Source organism: Canis lupus, chromosome X (genome assembly GCF_048164855.1).
Source record: "Canis lupus baileyi chromosome X, mCanLup2.hap1, whole genome shotgun sequence".
Taxonomy (NCBI): domain Eukaryota; kingdom Metazoa; phylum Chordata; class Mammalia; order Carnivora; family Canidae; genus Canis; species Canis lupus.
Window position 1 is genome coordinate 30053712 of NC_132876.1, and position 20810 is coordinate 30074521.

Consider the following 20810-nt stretch of genomic DNA (forward strand, 5'->3'; position numbering starts at 1 on the left):
ACCCAATTGAATATGTCATTCCCTAAATGTAGACCTGCCTACAATCTGCAAAGGAATTACTGAGATTTTGGGGAGGTGACACTTTATGAAAAGGGTGCATTTGGCAATATATTTGTGCTAAAGAATCCAGGGTTTAGTCCTATTGAATTGATATATTTCAGTTAAATCAATGACATTGGATCTAGTTAAAAAGGCTTATTAGATTACTCCCTCCAAACACTAAGGCTAAACTCAACATAAATGACGTCATTTAATACCTCCCAGTGACATAAAGTCTGATAATGCAGGTATCAACAGTCTCATTTGATTGAGACAGCATTTTTTTAGTGAATCCCAAATATGCTGTAAAAAATAATCTATGGTAAAACAACAGTGATATCATTTATGTTTTGGTCCATATATCCAGGGAGGCACAATCAAATGAATTCATTGTTTGACAGTTCCAGTTGTTCTATTTCTCAATATAGGTTGACTCCATAGCTGGTTAAGAATATCTTAAAATTTTACTCAACGTAAGGATTATATAATTAACATGCATTTAAAGTCCATGTCACAGCATGCAAGATATTTGGGTGATAAAACAATAATTGTACTATATTATTTCTGCTTTAGCATAAAGTACAAACTCTATAGATGAAAATTTATATTGGTGTTAATATCTTAAAATTTTGGAAGGAAAAAGTAGTAGGACTTTTACTTTTGAAAATACTAGAGTGTGCAAGATTTGAAAAGAGAGAATAGAAGAAAATAGCTTTAACCTGCAAAAAAGGTGCAATGCAAAATTTAATGGGAAAATTGATATGACAGGGGCTCTTAACGTGAGGTGCTTGGACCTCTACAGAGACCATGGATGATAAATGTATTTTCTCAAAGTACTCCCATGCTGTGTATATATACATTCATACATATATATTTCAAATATTTTTAACCAAAACAATGGGATTATACTATATACATTGTTACATAAACTGAACTTCTCACATATGTTTATTCACATTGTTCTATATTAATTATACAAGTAGACATCATAGTTTTTAATGGTCCCATGGCATTCAATTAAATGGATGCATCATAATTTAACTCCCTAATGATGAGAATAAAGGTTATTTCTGATTATTTCACAATATAGACAACAGTACACTAAATATCTATATCTATACCTATATTCATAATTCCAATAGGAAAATCTCCTAGATGAGGATTGTCTGTATTAAAAGATAAGTTCATTTTTAAAACTTTTAACAATCATTGCTGAACTAACCTCCAGACATATTGTACCAATGTAAACTCTCACCACTAATCTGTTATGTATCTTATTTCTCTACATCCTCTTCTCCTCTAGGTATTATCATTCTTTTTAGGTTTTTCCAAACCTGATATATAAAATAAATATTTTAATTTGGAGTCTGTTGATTATTGATGAATTGGAACTCACTAGTGAATATGAACCCTGGAAATTTAGGCTAAGCTCAATCCAGCTCTGTTACTTTGCAAACTAACTTTAACGTTTTGCTCTTGCTTTTCTGGAAAAAGTAGGATTGGTGGCTTAAGACATTTTGATTCTTTAGATTGGCCCCCATGCATGTGCTTATCCTGCTTATAGGAGATTCACAGCCTCTATCTTTAAGTATTAGTCCTGCCATATGTTTAGTGATAAGCCAGCTTTTGGCCTCAGCATTGATTTCTAGCAAAATCTGAATACAGTATTGGTCTCTATATATGTTGAGTTGCCATGAAGTCTTGTGTATAGTTGCAATTTGCCCCTCCAAATTAATTTTATTTGAAAAAAGTATTTACTATCAGAGTCTGGGTAAGGCAGAGGATAATTGTAATTTTCCTATGGAAATATATTTCCTAGGGTTATAGGCTTCAAGAGCTGAACTACTCACAGAAAAGACCAGTGCAGTATTCGTGGGAAATTTCATGTCATTGAGTCTACGGAATGACGCAGAGTTTAATGGAGAGAATTTCAAGAAGGAAGCAACTTTCTTCATTCTCACCTTGATTCTTCAAAGTTACTGTGTCGATGCATTCCTCCTTCTCTTCCCTACCTGGAATCTTGGACTGACTAATGGTAACTAAACCTGTTTCACAACATATTAGCTTGGTATTTTGGTCTAGATTGTTAATACAGTCATTTGCTTAAAGATGTAGGGATACTTGGCATCTATTAGATTGTCCTTAGTTTGTGATCCTCTAAAGAAACACTGAGACGAAATCATTTCATTTTAATATGTTACATGGAATTGGGGAAAAAAGTATTTTCAGCATGATCAAGGAAATGTGAGCCCTGTGATTCAGTTACTGGTAAGTTTCCATAGGCATGGTGCTAAAATCTCATTTACCTCCTGTTATAGAAGGGGATGGGGATACAAATAAAATACAATCTCTGCTCCGGATGAGTTTGCAATTCACTTGGAGAGATAGGACATGCATAGAGGATACAATTGGAGGGCAATTCTGTGGGATTTGGCTAAGTTTCTGTCACGATTGATTCTGGCAGATGCAATCCTGCTAAAACCCCTATTCCTGGGACTTGTTTTTGGCTTTCTCCCCTCACTTGGGGCAGCCAAACATGGTAGTAGGTTCTAAACAAGGCCAAATAAACCTCAGAGATCTTCGAAGGCTATACTAATTAGAATGAGAAAAATATTATTTTCTAGAAGACATCGAATGTGAAATCTGATTCTTACCCATCTTTCCAGAAATCCCGTAATTTTCAACAAGAAGTCACCTTCAGTAGTCTACTAAAATGTACATCTTTCCAAAAAGGTCATCTCATAATCATTCCACCAATTTGCGATGTAGTCCCAACTTGCTATCAAAAGAGAATGATTCTTCAAAATGTACAAGCACAATGCCTTTAAAGTCATCCTTGTAAAAAAAGAAAAATGAAGTCATCCTTGTATAGTAGAAAATGGTTGCCTTTAGAATAAGACAGACTTGATTTTATGCTTCCTGTCTACCTCTTACTAATTAGGCAAGCTTGCATAGGGGTTAAGAGAAAAGAGCCTAGAGGCAAGCAGCCTGATTTCAAACTTTAGATTTGACATTATTTAGATGACCTTGAGCAAATTACAAAACTATTCTGTGCCTCAATTACTTTATCTGTGAAGTGTGAATAACAGTAGCTCCTACTTCATAAGGTAGTTATTAGAAGTAAATGGGTTTGCATACATAAAATCCTTAGGAGAATGTCTAGCACAAAATAAGAGCTATGTATGATTAGGCCATGTTAATATGATGATGGTGGTAGTGGTAGTGGTGATGGTGGTGGTGGTGGGACCAGAGATAATTTATATGTCAGAGCTATAGGTTCTTAATCTGTAAAACTAGAGACAATGCAATTTATTTCCCATGATTACTGCAGTATTTAAGAGATAAGTATGTGAAGGATTTGATGTATAGTATCAATTAAATAAATATGTTGCCCACCACCCTACCCTGGCCATTCTTTCCTTTATCTGTAGAAGAATGGGAATGGCAGACTCAGGAATCCAGAGCCTGGCTTATTTGCTTTTCTTTCAACATCACTGAGCCCACAGGTATAAATACGGTCTTTTGGCACCTGTACTAGGCTAACTTGATTCTTGACATATCCAGTAAATTTTTTAAAAGATTTTATTTATTCATTTTTAGAGAGAGAAAGAGAGAGAGAGAGAGAGAGAGAGAGAGAGAGAGAGAGAGAGAGCTGGGGGAGGGGCAAGAGGAGAGGGACAGAGGGAGAGAGAGAATCTCAAGTAGACTCCTGGAGCTTGACATGGGGCCCAATCCCATGACCATGTGATCATGACCTGAGCCAAAATCAAGAGTACACTTAACCGACTGAGCCAATCAGGCACTCCAATCCAGCAAAATTTTTATGTTACCTCAGTCTTAAGTTCTATTTGATAATGTAACATTCATTGAATCTATTTTGAAACCATTATAATTGATGGAGCAATTTGGTGTGTATCACAAATACCAAGTCACTCTTCTTATCTAGGAAAGGGTGTGTTCCTTAGAAAAACCATCTGGCTATCAAGTGGGCCTACACAACCAAATTGATAGTCAAAAACTTACTCTGATTCATTATCCTGCAGGTTAGCACCATTGCAAAATTTTCTAGTATTCTATAAAAATTCACTGAACTCCTATATGTCTATCACTTTGGAAACCTATTATCTAGATTCCCACTTCAAAGAAGGATTTGTTTGTTGACCTAGCTGCTAGAAGTACACCCAGTCTTCTCAGGAACTACCCAAGGTTAGGGAAAGCCCATATAATGACCTTTTTGAGGTGGTGTTTTGGAAGGAAAAAGTAGTAGGACTTTTACTTTTGAAAATACTAGAGTGTGCAAGATTTGTACACTCTAGAACAAATGGTTATAAACTTGTTTTCAAAATAGGTAGTTGTTTGCTTTTAATGGTATTTTAAAATGATGGAAAAACACCATTTGTGCCGAAATATTTGGCTCCCAACTGCCATCAGCTTTAACCATGTTAACAGTGTCACAATAGTAGCATTGTATTTGAAATAACTATGCTCCATGGTTGTGGTTAAAGGAGCCATGCTTTTACACTCAAAATATTTCAAGGCAAAAAGGAATCTTTGTTCAAGAGTTGAGTGTATTTATTTGTTAAAACATATCATTACATAGAAAACAAATTATAGCAGTTTAAAGACATTTAAGGATTTGTACATTTCAGTTACCCTTTGAGAAGAGTGAAAGTCTAGTAATTTTGGCCCAGTGAGGGCCATTCTAGTTATAAAGCTCCTTGTGGGGCTGGCTGAGGCTATTGGGCTCAGCCAATAGCCTCTGGCTTTTCCTCTGATCAGTTAAGATTTTGGAGGGGTTTGAAAGCTGAGCAATATTCTTTAGATTGGATAAAGTATACATTTCTATAACCTTTTACAATGTACCATTAGCAAGACATGTCTTTTTTTCCCTAAGTTGTTCAAGTTGGTTTTCTCTGAACCATCTACTCTTTTATTTCTGCCTTCTGCTTGCTTTTGGGAGAGGTTCAAGAATATCTGACTTCCAAAGAAAGGAAAGCTAGTCAATGTAATCTAGGTACAAAATAATTATCCTGAGTATCATCAGATACTGAAAAGTTACCAAATCATATTGGTCTTCTTATCCAACTATCCAAGATACACACATGGACAGTGAAATAGAGGACTGATATTTAGGGCTCAGAGTTTGAGGACCTTTGCTTTGTGTATCATCCTTTCTGAGTCTGAAGAACTTTGATTAGAAGCATTCTTTAGATCTCTGGTTGTCAACCAGGAGTGACATTTCCCCAACATCCTCACCCCCCTCCCCAGGGGGACATTTAGCATATTCTGGGGGCATGATTTTACAAATGGAGGGATTCCTACTGACACCTAGTTGGTAGAGGCCAAGGACAATGCTAAACATCCTATAATGCACAAGACAGCCCCCCACAACAATTATCTGGCCAAAAATGTCAAAAGTGCCAAAATTGAGAAACTCTGCTTTAGTCCACTTCTCATCTTACATGAATGCTCATATCTAGAGGCATGGAATTGTACTTTCATTCATTTCGAAATGATAGCCATTCAGTATGTCCATGAATATACCTGGAATAGTTTTCAGTATAAGTTCCAGGCTTTTCTGCCCAATATAGCAGACATTGGCCATATATGATATACTTGAAATATGGCTGATCCAAAATGATATGTGCTGTAAGTGTAAAATACCAGATGTCAAAAATGTACTGTTAAAAAGTGTAAGATATAGCATTCATAACTTTTAAATGATTATTACATATTAAAATTAAAAATATTTGAGCATCTTGGGTTAAACAAAATATGTTATTAAATCCATCTTATCAAGGTGCCTGGATAGCTCAGTTGTTTGAGTGCCTCACTCTTGGTTTGGGCTCAGGTTGTGAATTTATGGATCATGAGATCAATCCCTGCTTTGGGCTTCATGCTTAGCAGGGATTCTCTCCCTCTGCTCCCCCTCCAAAATAAATAAATAAATCTTGAAAAAAATTCATATCTGTTTTCACTTTTTAAATGTGTCTACTCAAAAAATGTAAAATTACATATATAGCTTGTACTATATTTCTATTGGGCAATGTTGACCTAATGACTGCTCATCTTTATCAATTTCCATATAGTCTCCTAAGAAATCCAGATCCTCTTGCCAATCAATCAGTACACCTAGGTTCTACTGGGAATCCTATTCTGTTCAATCCCCTGCAGAAGCAGTTTAAAACACTCAGCATATTGATTACCTGAAGAATATGACACAGTCACATAACTTTTCTTTTCTATCCAGAATTGTCCACATCCTATGCTAGTCATCAGAACAGACTCCCAGTGTCTCAATGATGAACTGCTGTTTCCAAAGTATTTTTCTTACAAACACCATAAAAAATAGCCTGTAGGAGTTTCTCAGTGAAGAAAGCTATGATTCTACCTTGGCAAGAGAAGCATAAAACTTGGGATGTTGTTGATAGTGACAGAAGGCCATGATTGAAGAGACATAAGGAAATACGAAGATTAATGAGGAAAAGAGCAAAAAATTAAAGTCTTTCTAAAGAAAGGGCTTCAAGATGACTTTCTCACTTTTCTCTGAGAAAAGAGATGCTTGGTTTGGTGAAATGGAAGCAATACTGTACTGAGAATTAGATGCTTGACTTCTAGTAATGTGGCTACTATGTACTGTGGGACCTTTTATTTTTCTTTTTTTAAAAAAGATTTTATTTATTTATTCATGAGAGACACATATTGAGAGAGGCAGGGACACAGGCAGAGAGAGAAGCAGGCTCCATGTAGGGAGCCCAATGCGGGACTTGATTCCCGGGACTCCAGGATCACGCCCTCGGCGGAAGGCAGGTGCTCAACCGCTGAGCCACCTAGGCATCCCACTAACTGTGGGACTTTGAGTGAACTACTTAACTTCCCTCAGGATCAAATTAATGTATCTGTAAAATAAGGAGGAAAAGCCCCAAAGACTGCTGTTCAGATCATATGAGAAAGTGTATGTGAAATACTTTTGAAATGTACTTATACATATATGAACAAGTAAGGGTTACTATTAGACTATCTCTTCTAAATGCCTTGAATAGGGACGTCTGGGTGGCTCAGCAGTTGAGCATCTGCTTTCGGCTCAGGGTGTGATCCTGGAGTCCTGGGATTGAGTCCTGCATTGGGCTCCCTACAAGGAGCCTGCTTCTCCCTCTGCCTATGCCTCTGCCTCTCTCTGTGTGTCTCTCATGAAAATAAATGAAAGAAATCTTAAAAAAATAAATGCCATGAATATACAGAGTATATTTTAAACATGTATGTCAAAGGTAATAAAATATAAAAGTAGTTCCAAAAATTTATGACTGACATCATTCTGAGGTTGTATATCCATAAATGAACTGACTTAAAAGCAGTTCTCTGTTTTAAACCAAACAATGGTTATAAACTTGTTTTCAAAATAGGTAGTTGTTTGCTTTTAATGGTATTTTAAAATGATGGAAAAACACCATTTGTGCCGAAATATTTGGCTCCCAACTGCCATCAGCTTTAACCATGTTGACAGTGTCACAATAGTAGCATTGTATTTGAAATAACTATGCTCCATCATTGTGGTTAAAGGAGCCATGCTTTTACACTCAAAATACTTCAAGGCAAAAAGGAATCTTTGTTCAAGAGTTGAGTGTATTTATTTGTTAGAACATATCATTACATAGAAAACAAATTATAGCAGTTTAAAGACATTTAAGGATTTGTACATTTCAGTTACCCTTTGAGAAGAGTTAAAGATATATCGTCATTTAAACTATCCTCAGAGTTAAAAGTAAGCTCATTTTCTTTTTTTTTTAATTTTTTTTTAAAATTTATTTATGATAGTCACACAGAGAGAGAGAGAGAGGCAGAGACACAGGCAGAGGGAGAAGCAGGCTCCATGCACCAGGAGCCCGACGTGGGATTCGATCCCAGGTCTCCAGGATCGCGCCCTGGGCCAAAGGCAGGCGCCAAACCGCTGCGCCACCCAGGGATCCCTCATTTTCAGTATTTAAACTCAATGTAAAATTTCTCTATTTATGAAACAGTGATTATAACTGGATATTAAGTCATCACATTGGACCTTTACATTTTTTTGGTGGTGGCTTACCTCTTTCATAAACAAAAGACTTATCTTTTTTGGTTATCTACTTAATTGAGAAGACATAACCTTATCTGTAAGCTCTCTGCTATTGCCTCTTTAAAAAGGATTTTTTACTTATTTGAGAGAGAAAGAGAGAGGAAGCATGAGCAGCGAAAGGGGCAGAGAGAGAGGAAGAGAATCTTAAGCAGACTCCTTGATGAGCACAGAACCCTATGCAGAGCTTGATCTCCCGACCCAGATATCATGACTCAGAGATCATGACCTGAGCTGAAACCAAGAATCAGTCATTCACTATGCCTGAGCCATCCAGACACCCCTGCTATCACCTTTTTGACTCACTCAAGATTGCCTACTAATTCCCTTGGAGGTAAAAGCGGACTTTACCAAGTAGAACTTATAAGTAAATGACAAGTATCTGTGCAATGAATGAGTGAATCTGCAACTACTTTGTTATTATTTCTCTCCCTTCGCTTTGCTTCTAAAATTTTTTTCATAAGTTTTAAGTTCTTTTTCTTGGGACTCTACTTTTTCCCATTCCTGTGTCTTGGTGGTATAAAGAAGAGATTGGTGGGGCACTTGGATGGCTCAGTTGGTGTAGTGTCTTGGACTCAGGTTATGATCTCAGGGTCCTGGGATTGAGTCCCAAATTATAGGGCTTCCTGATCAGTGAGGGTCTGCTTCTCCCTCTCTCCTTGCCCCTCCTCCCACTTGTGCTCTCTTTCTCTCTCAAATAAATAAGTAAAATCTTAAAAAAAAAAAAAGGAGATTGGTGATCATGGTCACCTGGTATATATGCATATCAGAAGCATGAATACTTGAGAAAAACTTCTGCTCTGAAAGCAGTAATTTTCCTTGTTTATCAGTATTCTTCTGATAGGTGTTTATTGATTACATTGTATCTAATTGTTCTTAATATCTATCACTCAGAGAGCAAAGGTACTTGATACCTTGAAATCCACTGATAATTATTAAAGAATTTGCAGCTACAAATTCACTCTGTATCAGAACATAATTTAAGAACACATTTAAAAAATAAGTGATTTCAAATAGCTATTTTTCAGTGATTGGTATTTTAAATTGCCTTGGACTGTCATAACAAAATATCATAGCCTCGGTAGTTTAAACAACAGAAATCAATTTTCTTGCAGTTCTGGAGGCTGGAAGTCCAAGATCAGAGCACCAGCGTGGTTGTTTTCTAGTGAGGGATCACTTCCTGCACTGTAGACCAGTGTTTTCTCACTATGTCCTCACATGGCAGGAAGAAAGATAGTCCTGATGACTCTTTCCCCTTTTATAAGGGAACTAATCGTTACATCATGAGAGTCCCACCCTTAAACTTCATCCAAACCTAATCATGTCCTAAACACCTCCTCTCCAAATACTTTCAAATGGGTTGAGGGGGGAGGGTTAGGGTTTCAACATATGATCTGGGAAGGAGGAAGTCACAATTCAATCCATAGCAGTTGGTAGAAACTAAAGCTTCCCCTGATATTTTGATACTATCACAGAACATATACTGCAAACCTGTTGCTGTTTAGAAGACTAGTTGCTTCAATGACTCCCTTTTGCTTAGAGTTTCAGTTTCTTATCCTCAACACACATATCTTCAATCTCGTCTCCTTTATAAACTGTCAAAAAGGTATGGACTTTTCCCTGACCCCTAAATACACTTCATACCTAAACATACTTCATACACTTTGGGTAGTCCTAGTTCTATGCATTTGTTAATTCAATTCCTTTGCTTAAAATGGTCTCCCTAATCCTTTCTCCTTATGTAACCATTATCAAGAGTTCTGATACTAAATAACTGCATTGAGCAAATAGTAAGCACACAGTTGATTTTAGTTACTTAACATGGATTATCTCCTTTAACCCTTGCAACAATCCAGTGAGGCAGATACTATTATGATGCCTTTCACAGATAAGAAATTCAAGACCAAAAAAGGTCATGTAACTTGTTCAAAGTCCTACCACTACATACTACATAATGGCAAAGCTTGAATTCACACCCAGTTTCATCCAGCTAAAAGAGCTGGGTTTTAATCCTTGTGTTACATTTCCTGGAGTCAGCATTCAGAAAATTATTTTGTTTTTATAATTTAATTTATTGTAGATAGTTGTGCTCGCTTCGGCAGCACATATATTATTATAGATAGTGAATAATTTCAAACAACAATTTCCACTTATGATGACTCAGTGACCATTATTTCTTAAGAGTTGGAAAATGTTAGTTATTAACTCCATGGAGAAACATATATAAAGGGAAACATCTACCAAAAACAAAAATCACCCAAAAAACATTTCATGATCAAATAGGCTTCTTTAAAAAAAAAAATAGGATATCCTTGGAAATTAATGGAAGTGGTTTCTCAGACCTTCTTAAAGAAAACTGAAAGTAGTTAATATTAGCTGATTTGGAAAAAAAGAAAAGAAAAAAACTACATTTTCCATGAACAATTTGGTATCATTTATTTTTAGGCAATACCATATAGATGGAAGTGAAATGTCTGCATTGTCACTGACTGCTCAGGAGTCATATATCTCATTCTCAATCAGGACCCTGAATGTACAGCAAGGAACCAAGTGCAGAGAGGACAGAATGTGCATAGATTGTTTCAAGCATGATGCTATTTAAAGCCATAAACAACACCAAATGGAATGTTTTGCGCCACAATACTCATTTTTACATAGGACAGACTCTTCACCAAATAATACACTTACTTAATGAATGAACATTGTGAATGCCTACTACATGCCAGTCACCACTGGGGACAAGGCAGTAAACAAGAGATGCTTATCTAGATCAGTGTAGAGGGCTAGACAAAATGTTAAGTATGTAATTAAAATTATATACATGCACCCAATTCTGTGGGTGTCTTGAATAAGAGGACCTGACAGTATGGAGGTTCATGGTTTCCTTCTTTAAGAAATGATACTTGAGGGGCACATGGAGGCATAGTCAGTTAAGTGTCCAACTCTTGGTTTTGGCTCAGATCATGATCTCATGGTGGTGAGATTGAGTCCCACATCAGCCTCCATGCTCACCACATAGTCTGCTTGAGATTTTCTTCTTCTTCTCCCTCTGCTCTCCCTCCCAAAGTGCTCTCTCTCTCTCATAAATAATCAAATATTAAAAAAAAAAAAAAGAAGTGATACTTGAGCTGATACCTGAAGGATGAGGATTTGGTCAGATATAAGGATGAAGGGGACTCACAGAGGAGGGGAACAGTCCAGGCAGAGGAAAGAACTGGTGTTAAAGGCCCTGGAGAGGGATTAGCACATTTTAAGAACTGGCAGAAGCCCAGTATGGCTAGAGCATAAACAGCACACAGCTGAGTCAAGCATGAGTGGAACTTGTTAAGATCTATTAGTGACAGTTCCTTCAAGGATCTGTAGACCAGGTTTTGTATTTTATGCTAAGACAAAGGGGGAAGCCACTGAATTATTTGTTAAGGCATGAGAGAAAACTATTATATCCATTCTTTTTTATCTTTCATTCCATACATGTTCGTTGAAAATTATTTAGGTCCTATATGCTTTATTGCAAATAAAGATTTATGATGTGGTTGTTGTCCTCAAAATGCATGCAGTCCAGTTTTCAGGAAGAAAACAAGATATTTGCCAAGTATTTTTTTAAAAAACACTTTAAATCTCAGTTTATTCATCTGTAAAATAGAAATGATATGGCCGATTTCACAATAAACAAGAAAAGTGCAAGTGTTGTTATACACCAAAGATTAAGCAGTTTCTTAATAACTTGGTGTACACTATTCTTTTTGATATTGGAAGAATGAATTCACCAAGATGATATGGTAGGGGTGGGAGGGTGTGGGGTGGAATTCTAAAATGTAAGTTACCCTCTAAAGATCTTTTGACCTTTTTAAAGTTTATTTATTTATTTTAAAGAGAGAGACAGTGCAGAGCATGCATGTGTGTGGGGGGGGGGGCAGAGGGAGAGAGACAATCCCCAAGCAGATTCTCCCACTGAGCATGGAGCCCAACATGGGTCTCACTCTCACAACCCTGATATCATGACCTGAGCTGAAATCAAGAGCCAGCTGCTCAACCAACTGAACCACCCAGGCACCCCCTGAAAGGTTTTTCTTAACACTCAGAACTGCCTTTCTGCCATCACTATACTTCTCTTATAACACAAATCACACTGCATCATTATTATATATCTGCATTTGCTACTACTGTGAAAAACTTGAGGGTAGAGTAATATCTTGCTCATCTGTCTTCCAAGTCTTTCACGTGGTCTCGCATCTAGGAACAATTCAATGTTAATTTATTCACTGACTGAAGATCCACGCACATGTTCAACTACTAAAGGATAGTGAATTAATACTTAAAGTGCTACACTGTATATTTTAGATTATAAGTAATAGAGGATTAGAAAAAGGAAAGTGATCATGACAAGCTACGGTAGCTAATGAAGGCCTTGTTGAGATGTTGGGATTTGAAATAATTGTTTAAATCATGTTGGGCTTTGGAGAAATTTTCATAGGCAGAGAAGGAGAAGCATGATACCTATATAAAGGCTTTTCAGAAGTTCATATAGATAAGTAACAAAAATTTGGAAAGGTCAGATCAAGCTATATTAGGAAGAATGGGGGAATATCACTTTTAGGCATCCCCTAGACTGTAACTGATTTTTACATACATTTGTATCACATAACTTTGGCTGTATAACAATCTATATAAAAAGCTGGTGACTTAAAAAAAAGCTGGTGACTTAAAAATGAAAAACATGTATTTAGTTCATGATTTTGCAGGTTGGGAATTTGGGCCAGGCTCATCTGGACAGTTCTTTTGATTATCTTGGCTAGGCTCATTCATACATCTGTAGTTAGCTTCTGGGAGTTGGCTGCTTGTCCAACTGCAGCAATATGGGTGGATTGGTTAGGTAGGCATTTCTCATCATCCAGAAGGCTAGCTCAGGCTTCTTTTACTTGGTGGCTAGGATCCAAAAGGGGGAAGGAGAGGGCAAGATTCAATGTGCCGAGCACTTTACAAGCCTCCACTTGCAATATGTTTGCTAATGTTTAATTGACCAGTTTATCACATGGTTCATTTCAGATTTAAAAGTAGAGAAATTGGGTAATGGGCATTATGGAGGGTGCTTATTATAATGAGCAATGGGTATTATACGTAAGTGATGAATCACTAAATTCTACTCCTGAAACCATTATTACACTCTATGTTAACTAACTAGAATTTAAATAAAAATTTGGAAGAAAAAAATAAAAAGTGGAAAAATAGACTCTACCTTTTGGTGAAAGGAGCTGCAAAGTCACATTGAAAAGTGACACAGGGGGTACTTGATGGAATGAGCACTGGGTGTTATTCTGTATGTTGGCAAATTGAACACCAATAAAAAATAAATTTATTATTAAAAAAAGAAAAGTGACACACATGCAGAAATGGGAAGAACTATTGAGGTTCTTTTAAAACAATCTACATCAAGCTTATCTCTAATATTCAAAATAACCATGTAGATACTCATGTTCTCACTTTAGAGAAGCAAAAAATGAAATTCAGAAAATTTGAATGACTTACAAATATTACACACTGACAGAGCATGGATTAGAATCCAGCTTTGTCTCCCTCCAAATCCTGTTATTTCTACTACATGAGGCATCTTCCTGGAGAATCCTTAGTTGCCAATTGTTGGGAGCTATGAAGATCTTTGATTTTGATGAACACTTGGTGAAAGCTGTGTTCCACAAAGACGGCTTCATGTGGTGGAGGAGATGGAGTGAGACAAGACTACAGGGAGACTTCTCTGCATGGTAGAAACCAGAACCATGCATATGATTTCAGGCATGACCACAAGCATCTTCTAGTAACCAGGGAATATAGCTAAATGTTCAGAACACTACATGCAGCTGTTTTCTACCTTCATAGCAGAAAAAGACTTAGCATATTTCCACAGCAAATAATTTTCTTCTGACAGCTGCTTGATGGGGTTAGTTTCAGGAAATTAAGTTCATATAATTATCAAATCCTTGTGTTGCCATAAAATAAAAACCACCATAAATAATAAAACTAGCTCTTCATTAAAAACAATTTTTATTTTCAATTATCAAACCTACTCCAACATATGTTGAAGAAGAAATGTTTACTGAACCTCCTGTTTGAAATTGAACAAAATGCCAATTTCCTTCAGTGAACAAAGGTGTCCTATCACAGAATACACTTTTATTGGAAAAATTAAGTTTATTATCTCTCCCCTGATGACCCTTTTTCATTAATGAGCACACACTGCTTATTGCATCAGTACTTGGTTCTGAACAAATCATGAAGTGTAAATATCTCATAATTCCATAAAATGAATAGTAACTTCCCATGTGTATTGAGTTTTCAAAAAGATTTGTGGAAACTAGCCATCGATCTTCATTTCCTGCTTCTTCTGTGTAGCCAACATTTTCTATTTCAGGAAATATTTTTGTTCCGGAGCATAGAACGTTTTGTTGTCAGTTTCTTTCCCACCCTGGCTCTTTGAGGTAATGGCTCAGCTCCTATCACTGTCTACCACACATACTCTAATTATGAAACACATGCATAAGTCATAGAGGTTTCAGTTCATTTTATTTTCAGAAGAGCTAATCTCAGACTCCATCCAATGTATCTCAAAGAGTTATTCAGCCAAGGGTAGAAAATGCAAAGCACTGTAAGAGTTGGATCTGAAGTTTTGCTCCCTATTCCACAGTTTCTTAACTAGGTGGCCTTGAGGAAGATGTCACTTTTTAGGGCCCTATGTATCTATTTGTAAAGTGGGAATAATAATAAAAATAACAAGAATTAAAAATAATAATACCTGAAAAGGCTAGCCTAGATATCTCAGACACAGAGACAGAGAGATACTCTGAGTTCTTTGAATCCATTAAGACTATTAAAAAAAAAAAAAAAAAAAAACAAAACACCAGTGCAGTTTCCCAAGAAACAATATTGTCAGTAATATCAAACTTGGCTTTAGGAGGGAGTATTTCTGGAGTAGCAAGTAACTGAGACACATAATTTCAGAGGTGAATACACTGTAACCAGCAAGTGCACCTTCAGTTCTCCCTGGGATCAGGACAGCCCAGGACTTGGAACAAACACATTTTAAGGGGGGAGGTATTTGCCTTTTGGCACTTGATCTCATATTCCACCAACTGCAGAAACAGTTAATGATAGGAAGATGCTCATGTCTGGGATTCCTAAGACCTGGATTCTAGTCCTATTTCTCTCCTTTCTGCCTAGATGATCTTGGGTGAATTTCTTCATTCTGAGGCTCAGTTTTATTTATCATCTGTGAAGTTAGAAGGCAAAACTGTACGGTATAAGTGTAATATATTAAGCAGGACATTGCCTGCCATTGCAAAGCAATTGGTAGCCTAACTGCACCTGTTCAGGCTAAATTAGTTCCTAGCTTTCCTTTCTGGGGTGTTACATGATCCATATGCAGTTCAGGTTATTATAGTGTCACCTCTCAGTGGAACTGTGAAATGGGGGTATGTCTAAGTATTGTCATTTTCACCCCCTCTTTAAGTGTCCTCCACAAACTACATAGCTCCACTCATGGTTTACTTCAGCTGTCATTTCCTCAGATGGCATTTCCTCAACATGCAGGGATAGATAAGTGAACTGGTGGTAGTGATGACTCTACCCTGGATGAAAAAAAATAACTGCAATAAGCCCTCTCCCTAATCCCAAATGTGGATGACAAATTGTTGGGTAGAAAATAGATAAGAAAATGCTAACAAATGAGTAATTTAGTATGCATCTTTATTACGGTCTTGAGAGCAATAAACTATTATCACTTTTATAATCAATAATTAACCAAAATGATAAATAACTATGGTGATGAAGATGATGATGATGAGTATAATGAATTGTTATATTTAGAAAGCAAGTCCATTTAAAGTACTGGGTGTTTCAGATGTTCTGAAACTCAAATGATTTATTTCACTATAGAAAGGTTACTAAATCCATAAAATTTTGTTAAACAGATTTGACTGATAAAACTTGACACAGCAAGATGATGATGTGTGCCTTGGTTTAAAATGCTCATTTTTATTCTTCCTTTTTACTCGTCGTCAGCAACCAAACTGAATCTCCAGCCTTCAGAGCATAAGACTTCTGGTAAGCTCTGAGTCTTCTAGAAAATTGATTTTCCTGGACACATTGCTGCTAGTGTCTCATGCTGATGAATGACCCTGCTAGTGAAACACAATTTCTACTAAATCAACAAATAGTTGTTATAAAGGCTCTAAGTCTTATTCTATTCCTATAACAAAAGCTTCCACCTCCTGCTCATTAATCCTTGTATGTGAACGTCAAACGATGGGGAAAATTCCAATAAACCCTCTTCTTTTCTTAATTCCTTTCCAGTTATTTCCTAAAATTCTGATGAGGAGACTTGATTCCAAGGAAAGAATGGTGAGATTCAATGCTGGTAATCATATCCTGAAGGGGACAGGCTCATTCAAGTGTCAATGGAAATGTCCTTCTGTTAGGTTTATGTCATCCCTAAGCTTGTTCAATTGTATTTGATGAAGGAAGGGAAGAAAGAAATGGGGAAGGGAAGGAGCAAGGAAGAAAAGGGGGGAAGATTAATACTCAGGGAGCACACCTTGTCATTGTTGGATTTGGAGCTGTGTAATGATGAGTCATTCTTGTAGGATCCAGAGGAGAAAAGCGTTTCTTTGTAATGTATTTTTCTCTTGGTTGTGATCATACCAGTGTTTCACTGATTTGAGGTTATATTAAAGGAGAATCATCATGATCATCATCATAATTATTATATTATTATAATCAATCCTAAGAATTAAGCTTAAGTGTGTCTACTCAACATTTACTCCCAGTACTTTTTCAGCAGTCAACCTGGTATTTCCCACTCCTGCAGTACTACTTTTGTGTAGGCAAGAAATTCTAAGTAATGTAAGGTGTCTGCTGACAGCCTTCTGTTAACAATGATGTAACACTATACTGACAGGCTTCAGGTCTCAATTAGCAGTATATTTAGCATCTTTCTCCAAGGGGTGCTAGCTACAATAGCATTATTATCTCCATTCATTAGGATAATGAGCTTTTAAATTCTTTTTTTAAAGTAAGCTCTAGGGATCCCTGGGTGGCGCAGCGGTTTGGCGCCTGCCTTTGGCCCAGGGCGCGATCCTGGAGACCCAGGATCGAATCCCACATCGGGCTCCCGGTGCATGGAGCCTGCTTCTCCCTCTGCCTGTGTCTCTGCCTCTCTCTCTCTCTATCTGTGTGTGACTATCATAAATAAATAAAAATTAAAAAAAATAAAGTAAGCTCTATGCCCAATGTGGGCCTGAAACTTCTGATCCCAAGATTTAGAGTCACATGCTCTACCCAATGAGCCAGCCAGGCACTCTCATTTTTTAGTTATTATTTTTTTAGAACCATGAACTTTTAAATAGTAAAGGAGTATTGTTACCTGCCTAATGGTCTTTTTAATGAACCAATAAAGCTATCTTTCTTCCTAAATTTTGGAAATTTGTTGATGGAGGCCCCACATTTACTGAACTATGATTTTTTACTTTTTTCCCAGAAGTTGTTTAACAAACAGGTAGACCCAATTTCTCTACACTTTTCTGTGCCCCCACAGTGTGTCAAAATTTAGAAGTGACTGATGGCAGGATCCACTGCTTCTCTGTCTCCATCTTTCCCAAAGGAAAATCTTAGACCTCATTACAGAAAATACCAAATCCCACAACATTGTTTATTTTCTCTAGGATCTGGGATGCAAAGCCTTCATTCACGATGTACAACTCTGATATATCCAAACAAGAGATCCACCCAAGGATCTTCCCATTGGGCCCATCACCCAAGGAGAAGGATGCCTGAAGGCTCCTCAGGTGAGCAGTTGTTATTGGAATTATAATAAGAAGAATAATATGCTGGAGGATAGGAAATAATCAAGAGGACACAGTGTCTACAGCTCTCCACTCTAATACTGCCTTCCTGCAGTCTTAGGACAGAAGAGGAAACAGAAGCCTAGTCCATCGTTAAGGTATGTGTTCTGTGGTGCTCCTGCTTTGGAGAGGACGCATTATCAGAAAATAGTCCAGAAACTAGTAACTCGAATCTCCCTTTCTAGAGATGGTTGATCAGAGTTAGTACTTTAGTCTGAGGTTCTATAACACAGAAAACTAATTATATTTAGTGAATATGAATCTTGCTTCTTTTGTGCTCTTATCCACAAAAATAACCAGGCAAAGATTGGGGACAATGGATATCATTATCTGAAACAGGAACTTCTGAACAATCTTTCTCTGAAATGACTACAGTACAGTGAGAATGCCTCAGCATTTAATGACCAACATCAACCATCAGATGATGACTAAATTTCTTCTGAAACATCAAATATCAAGAAAAGAAATGCATACTAATCATCAAAAGTATACACACAGTATAATCTGTAGGAACACTTGGAATTTCATGCATAGTATGTTTTGCTCAAGGAACCTTTTTTTTAACTCATTTAAAAATCTACCTTTCACTTAGTACAGGGACAAATATTTTTTCTTCTGGCACTAAACTCACAAAATTATAGGTCCCAATGGAAATATGTGAAACAGATACACACACACACACACATATACACACAGACATACACGTACACACAAAGGTGGGGGGGAGACACACACAGAGAGACAATAAAATATTTTCTCAGTAGACTAGATCCCAAGGAATCATTGAAAACTGGAAAGTAGACATTAAGTCTCAGCGTGGAGACAGGATCTCAGAAGAAAGCTGTGTTCAAAATTAAGTTTGAGAAGTTTGTGCTACTAGTAGCGGAAGATGAGCACTAAAGGTGTTCCACATCTGGAAACAGAAGAACCCAGAAGCAGGCAGACACTTAAGCAAAACTGACAAAGTATTTAGATGGCTATCCCTGCACACTTTTCCAGATAGTCCAAGTCCTGTATTATAGGCACCTGCTTCCTCTTTTTAGCTGAATGACAGTAGCAATTAGAGAGAATGGGGAAATTATTGAAGTCAGAAACACAAAGAGCAAGTGTTTTAGTCTATTCAGTCTGTTGTAACAGAGTACTATAAGAGCAAGTGGCTTCTAAACAACAGAAACATACTTCCACGTAGTTCTGGAGGCCAGAAGTCTGAGATTCAGGGGCCAGCATAATTTCTGGTGATTTCTGGTGAGGGTGCTCTTCCATGTTGCAGACTGCTAAACCCTCACTGAATATTCACATGGCTCAGAGACAGCAGGGGGTGGAGGGGGGAGTGGGGTTTGTGAGTGGTGGTGGGAGTAGGCGGTCTTCAACTCTTAAAAGGACAATAACCCCAGTCATAAAGGATCCACTCTTGTGGCCTCATCTAATGATAATTGCCTCACAAAGGCACTACCTCCTATTATCATCATAATGAGGGGTTAGGGTGATAAGGTCTCACCAGGTGAACCTTGGGGGTATAGAAACATTCAGTCCATAATAGCACAATACCATCATTTCCTGCTGGAGTTAACCTAATTGTCTCCTAATTGGTCTCCTTGCTCCCATACTTGTCCCCCCAAAACCTAACCTTCACAGAGTACCATGAGAGATCCATTTATAATTCAAATCAGATTGTGCCTCTCCCCTGTTCAAAATATCCCACTGGCTGATTGTTACACATGAATAAAATCAAAAGTCCTCCTGATGACCTCAAGTACTCTGTATAATCTGTCCAAGTGCAAGTCTTGCACCTGCTTTTTCAGTCTCTTCTTCCTCAACAGGCTCCAGCCAACAGTGACTTCCTTATTGTTGCACATTTCTCCACAGTGCCTTTGCATCTAATCTTCCCTCAAGTACACTGTATCCACACTCTCACTTGATGGAAGCCTCTGTTTAGCTGTCACCTCCTCCAAGAGGCCTTTCTAATCTATCTAAAGTAGTACCTCCCTCACTTTCCATTCTGTAAGTATCCTTTTGTTTTTCTTTTAGCACTCATTAATAGATGATAGGCACATATGACATAATCCCATAACAATATGCATGCAATACATAGTTATTGAATATTGATCAAATGAATGGATAGTACAAAAACTAGTATAAAAAACAAAGCAGGGATCCCTGGGTGACGCAGTGGTTTGGCGCCTGCCTTTGGCCCAGGGCGTGATCCTGGAGACCCGGGATCGAATCCCACATCGGGCTCCCGGTGCATGGAGCCTGCTTCTCCCTCTGTCTGTGTCTCTGCCTCTCTCTCTCTCTCTGTGACTATCATAAATAAATAAAAATTAAAAAAAAAACAAAAAACAAAGCAGAAGAGTGAATTAGTGAAGTGGAGGGCCAACCTGCAAAATCTGACCAGAATAGACTAAGAGAGTATAAATAGATAAACAGATACAATGTCAATGACATATTAACATATAAAATAAATTTATAAGTTTCAACATCTTTAAAATCAAAGTTCCAAAGAGCATGAATAGAGGGAGTGGAGTGAGGTAATATTTTAGGGGAAATTATGAGGTAACTAGAATTCTCCACAAATGAAGAAAGACTTAAAATATGAAAATCATAAAAAATAATAAACCCACATACAGATACATTGCCATGCTATTTCAGAAATGTTAAATACCTAGAAATAAATCTAAGCAGAAGAATGACAAACTTTTATAGAAAAAACTATAGAAATGTACTAAGTAATATCAATCTATACCTGCATAAATTGAGAGCTATACTATAGTCTT